Source organism: Pinus tabuliformis, chromosome 7 (assembly GCF_031772625.1).
Source record: "Pinus tabuliformis cultivar Carrire ecotype Pingquan chromosome 7, CPIR1, whole genome shotgun sequence".
NCBI classification, from domain to species: domain Eukaryota; kingdom Viridiplantae; phylum Streptophyta; class Pinopsida; order Pinales; family Pinaceae; genus Pinus; species Pinus tabuliformis.
This window is the reverse complement of record NC_142293.1, coordinates 821,203,646-821,210,347: the sequence shown is the minus strand read 5'-3', so window position 1 is coordinate 821,210,347 and position 6,702 is coordinate 821,203,646.

The window sequence follows — 6,702 nt, the reverse complement described above, 5'->3', positions numbered from 1 at the left end:
TATTTATAACCTGCTATTCTTCTTTTTAAAGCTTCTTAGACTCTTCCTTGAAATATTTTACCTTCGAAAACCCTAATTTACATATACAAACCTATATTACTTGTTAATATCCTTCCACCTCTTTCAAGAACTAGAGCCACTTACATATGTCATCTCTTACACCACCTCTATAAGGACTCCCATTGCTAACTTCATTCCAAAATTGTAAGTTTTATTGACTCATCCTAAGGCATATTCATTAGAATAGTTGCACTCATACATTGGAAGTTTCAACCCTAAAGCTTTAAGAAATGATACTACATATGGCGTATAAATACAGTAGGTGGTTTTGACGATACAAATAAAATCTCTCAATATTCATAATATGGATCACAGAAGCATGAATTCAGATATGGATAAATGGATATCTATTATAATGCACTGCGTAAACCCCCTAATACTTAAATGGATAAAATTGTCGGAGATTATTAAATAATCATTTTGTTTTTGTTTTTATTTATCCTTGTTTCCCTGTTGTTCATTGGAGTTCCAATGATGTCTAATCATCGTTGGAAATATGACTCCATTTCAACAAAATGCTAGGGGCACATGCCACCCTATCGTAACCCAACAGTGCCTTGTGACCTGCCACTATGGTTTGACACATGGTACTCCCATATCAACAAAATATTCATCTCATTGACGGGATTGGTGCTAGGGATTAATTGTTCTCATCAAGGTGTAATAAGTGGCAAGAAGTAAGCTAATGATTGTTTTATTGCCTTTTAATCCTATCCATTGAATACCACAATAAACTCGTCCAATGGACAAGATATTGACAAGTAGTTTTGATGATACATAGTAAATTGACCATACCATTGGAAACTATTAAATAATTATCAAGTTTTTGTTATTTTTTTATCCTTAGTGCCCTATTGTACGTTGGAGTTTTGACTACATCTGATCATCATCGAAATTTCTATGAACTATTAGAGCACGTGGTACTTAGAACTAGTTTAACGTGGTATTAATGGAAGATTAGTACTATTTGACTCATACTTGTGTAATATGTGACGCTTAATGTGAGCTATAGTGTTTAATATTTGGAATCTTTCAGAGATATTTAATGCATATTTACAATAGTGTCTAAATTAAGAATACTCCATTTTTAAGACATCCCTCTGGCTTTGTCGAATGAGTTCACAGCTTAAGGTTTTGCAATTCCTATAAATTTTAATTCTACACAAACAACCATCATTTGCAAATCAACATTCACCCTTTTAATTTTATTCTTAAGCAAAAGAAAGCAACAATGATTATACATATTCAAGTTCATAAGTAACCATCACGTAAGATTTTCATCCAATAACATTCATTTCATTAACAAAATATCATATCATAACTCTAGATAAAACGTACTTAAAAGGAATTTTTTATACAAAAATAGATTCGTAGTCATAAAAGACATTGCAATCATAGAAAGAATCTTTTGTGGAAAAATAGGCAAGAGATGCCTACTAAAACCTTAGAATTGTGTAACATGTTTGTAAAAAATAAGCCAAGTGTGTATTCTACTTTAAATTTGAGTTGTGTAAGTTGTTGGGGGTGTGTTTTATCATAGTATACCTATTCATGTTTTTAATTTTGCGATTTCAAGTTTAAAAAGGGTTGATATGTGAAGGAAGCAAAGTTTCCTTGTCATTTAGAAGGTCAAATTGTAGCAAGTCACCAAATTAAACTGGACGCCCAAGCTTCTTTTCAACTCCAAAAATTGTTTTGTAAGTTGTAAGACACACACACACACACACATAATTTGAAATGTAATTGATGAATAAGAGAGGTTGCTTTCATGCACCGAGATTTGGGATTTCATGTAAATTTGAAGACAAAACTACCTAAGAGTAAAATGCACATCTTAGTCTCAATTTTAACCCAATTTGAATGGTTCAAATTTCAAAAGGTGTAATTTACATATACATATACATATATATATATGGTAAATTTAACCACATAATTTGAAATGCAATTGAATAATACGAGAGGTTTCTTTCATGCACCGAGATTTGGGATTTCATGTAAATTTGAAGACAAAACTACCTAAGAGTAAAATGCACGTCTTAGTCTCAATTTTGACCCAATTTGAATGGTTCAAATTTCAAAAGGTGTAATTTGTGATTTTACACTTATATATAACCTTAGATTTTCATTTTCAAACGAAAACTACCTTTTGTGCATAAAGGCTAAAAATTGCCTTGTAAAAACAAAGGGCATGCTAATCTACACGAAAATTCATGCTTAAGTCTCAAAATTCATTCTATTTGAGTGTTTCAATCTGTAAATGATTTTTTTAATCATTTAATCCCATACACATAATTTTGCATTTTAGTCATAGAAGATTGTTGTGCAAAAATAGGCAAGAGATGCCTAATATACCATAGAAATGCACAACCTATTTATGAAAAGTAAGCCAAGGTTGTATTATACCTTAGGTTTGAGTTGTGAAAGTTGTTGGGGATGTGGTTTATCATATTATATATGTTCATGTTGTTAATTTTGCAATTTCAAGTTTAAAAAGGGTTCTTGTGCAAAAGAGGTAAAGTTTCCCTTGTAATTTGGAATGTCAAAACAATACTAAGCGACCAAATTAAAATGTGCAACCCAACTGCATTTTAGCTCCAAAAAACTATTTTACAAGTTTTAATATGGGCTTAGATATACGTTAAATTTACCTATGTCATTTAAAGTGCAATTAAAGAATATGAAAGTTTGTTTTTATGCACCTAATTTGGGATTTCATAAAAAATTGAAGGTAAAATTTCCTTAAAAGTAAAATACATGCCCTAGTCTCAATTTTGACTCAAATTGAGTGGTTCAACTTTCAAAAAGTGTAATTTGTGATTTTGTTCATGTAACTGGTAATTTTAGGCAAAACCTTCGTGTTGCACATAAAGGATAATATCAAGGGTTGTAATTTGAATTTGAAAAATAGTGTCAACAATGATTGTGTGCACGTGCCAATTGGATATAGTTGTTGGGAGGAATGTTTTTATCCTTCCCACCTAGAGTCAATTCTTGTAAGTGACATGTATGAGCTCATAATGAGCATAGTATTATAATGGCTTCAAGCCTTGTTATTGATCAACCTTGTGCCCTAAAGGTAATTTTGAAAGCTAAATAACAAAAGTGACTGACTCGAGTACAAATGCACACACTCAATCTCAAATTACATGGCTAATCAAGACATATTGCATGCATTTAAAATCAATCATAGGTGTGGGATACTTATAAGTATTTCTATCTTCTAATATTTTGGGATTTGGGCATAGCTACTTTGCCCTATGATTGTATTTTTTAATCTCTTTACATTATTTCATTTCACTATCCAACATTCATATCTATAATACTTAGGCTCTCTCTTGATTTTAATCCATATTTCCATAATGAGCTAGCTATATAATTCACCATTAGAGCATACTTGTAAAAAAATGAATTATAGTGGTCAAAGAAATACATTCTACCTTTGTATTGATCACTAAAGAACATTGCAAAGAAACTTTCAATCATTTTCATTAAGGTTTAACAATAAAAAACCCGGCATTTCCATATTACTCTAAATTTTGGTTCAAGCACGTCATTCTAAAAAGATGCAACAACTCAATATGCAAGGTTAACTACCTAAGTATGTTTCCAAATAGCTTGGGAAACATGGGTTCAAGGTTGTTATATTATATGTCATACTAGCATCAATGATACATAATGAATCAACATTTTCATTCATCTTCCTATGAAAACCATTCATATGGACTAAGGGAGAACTATTTAGGGTCTAGGCCATCATGAACTACAAAATATGTCAAGGGTGTGCATTTTTTTTGCGCAGGCATGCATTTGTCATTAGCAAGGTGTGTATATTCCTCCTTACTATGTAAACATGCAATCCCATGCACTCAACATGCATTTTGAGGTGTGAAGTTTCCTCAATACCCTATTTTCATGTAACTTCACAAGGTCAAAATCCAATTACCAACACAAGGAATACACTTATATTCATAGGGCGTGGATTTTTCATCATGCTTTGTTTTCATGTATTTTTCCCTTTTAGGGTGTACATTTTTCACCATGGGGTGTGCATAATTTACCTCAAGGATTGGATGTTTCATAAGCATATATATCCTTGATATCATCATACCAGTTTCACCACAAGGAATAAATTACCCTCGAGCTAGCATGAATTTTAATAAGGACGATTTTAACAATTTGACCTCTTTGTTTATAAGACATTTTTTAGCCTTTATGCACATAACATTTTAACGTTTATGTATAGTCTTATGTTCTTCCAAGCCAATGTGAGACTATCGTTTACTTAAAGGTTCCAGGTAAAGCAAGTTGGTGATATGTTGTTAGACATGATCCAAGAGGAAGGCCTATAAAGTATAATGTAGCAAAAGAAGATGACGCAAAGGAGAAGGTAGATGTGTCAAACAAAGAAGTTGAAGAATTTGAGCTAAATGTAGATGAAAATGCTCTCAATGATGATATTGATGATGCAGTTATCAAAAATGGCATTGATGATGATGTTGTTATGGCCAAGATTTTCAATGTCAATTATGAACCAAATGATACAAATGTGGACTTGGATGGAGAAGAATATCAATGATATTGAATTGTTGAAATATAGGAAGTATGTGATTATATATTTTCTATGATTTATTCTCTTTAAAGTATTTTCTTATATGGATTAATTATGTGTTGTTTATTTTTATGCCATTTTGTATGTATCATTGATTAGCTAGAAGTCATTGACATTGAGTTCTCTCATAACCCACCAACATATGATCTCCTATCCCATATTAAGCATGTGATAATTGATTTAGGGCGAGGGTCTAGAATTTAGGGATTGAGGGGTTAAGGGGTTTAAGGATTAGGGGCTTTAGTGGTTACGGGTTTCATGGGGTTTAAGGGTTCGGGGGGTTATGTATAACTATATAACACATATTATGTACAAATATAAATAAACAATATATTACTAGCAAATAAAAAATAAACAAAAATAGAAAAAAAAAATCAAACATAAAAAATAATCTCACATTGAAACTATGACCAAATAAGACCACTCCAAAACTAGTTGACCTCTCTATTGATCAACCCCTCTTTCTAGTTAGGAGAGTGTACATAGGACCAACCTACTGAAATTTTCATTATATCGAACCCACCTATTAATACGAAGAGTGTACAAGGGAGGAACTCATTCACATTTGCATGGATAGACCTCACTGGCTAGTAAGGAAAGTGTACAAAGTAGTAGACCTGTCCAAAATCCCACTAGATTTTCCAAGGAGGGATAGACCCCACAATTTCTTTGGTATGTCTTATACAAAATCCTTTGTCATATGTCTTAATTTTTAGGGTAGACAATTCCACCTCACTCAGATGTTTTGAGACTAGAAAATGTGACAACATGCATACATAACTACACCAATAGAAAGTTTATTTGGGGTTAAGGCTAAGATACACCTGTTAATTTTTGGTTACATACATGAAATAACATGTATTATTATATATATATATATAGTTTTAAATGCTTTATAGTGACATGAGGTTGGGTTATGCTACACATGCATAAATGGATATGGAAAATAACCATTCCTAGTTTTTACTTGTCAACTAGTTGAAAAAGCATGTAAGCTATTGAAATCCATGCTTGACCGTTATTTTGGTAAATAAATACTTTATCAGTTATACATTTGGTATGAAAATGGAGGAAGGGTAATTAAAAGAATAGGGTTTCTATTATTGTTGTATAAAAACCCTAATCCAGACTTGTTACTAGGATGTGCTTTATATGGTTTGTTTTAGAAGTATACTTGGCTTATACTTGTAGATCATATCTCATTTTATAGGTGAATGGGACCATAAGTTGAATATTGTGGTGTGAAGCATTATTGTATATGAACATACCTGATAGGGTATTTATGCATATGGAACAATATCATGTATGATATTTTTGACCTCTATTTGAAAGGTGTCCTTTGGATACATTCTTCATGTTTTCAACCCATTGTGTATTTTGACCAATTATTCTATCCTTGTCAATTTTTATTTAGGTTCAATTTATTGTGAATGTTGGGCCTATAGTATACATCTCTTTGTCTATATTTTGGGCCTAGTCCCATCATGGTTCAACTACGACTCCTGCCCTTGATGCATATGTATACACCACAATGATTTCTTGACCTCTAATTGTTACTAATATCATAGTTATCAACATAGTTCCTTCTATCCCAAGGCCACAAGTTTCCCAATGTGTTAGTGATTTTTGAACTATTTCCTATTATGTTTGTTTATCCATCCACTGAGATTATAGGAGGATTTGTTGGTATAGGATATCATGTGCCAAGAAATATCAACATACATATACATGCAAGTAAGCTTTATTTATACCTTTGTGATATTGCTATTTCCTTCATGTAATAAAGACTCACTTATGGCCTAACCCTCATAACATCTTGCTTTTGAGATCGCATTGCTACAACTACTAAGGAGTTGCACAACCCTAGCCAAAAAACGTAGCACACAGAAGGAAACTACCCCTTAGCGGCCTCCTACTACTGAGGATTGAGCAACATGGACTCATCAGAGGATGAAGATCCTCTTTCAGATCACCAACAAGAAAATGAAGGAACATAAAAAGCTTTCGCCTCTCTCATTTCTGCAATGGGTTCG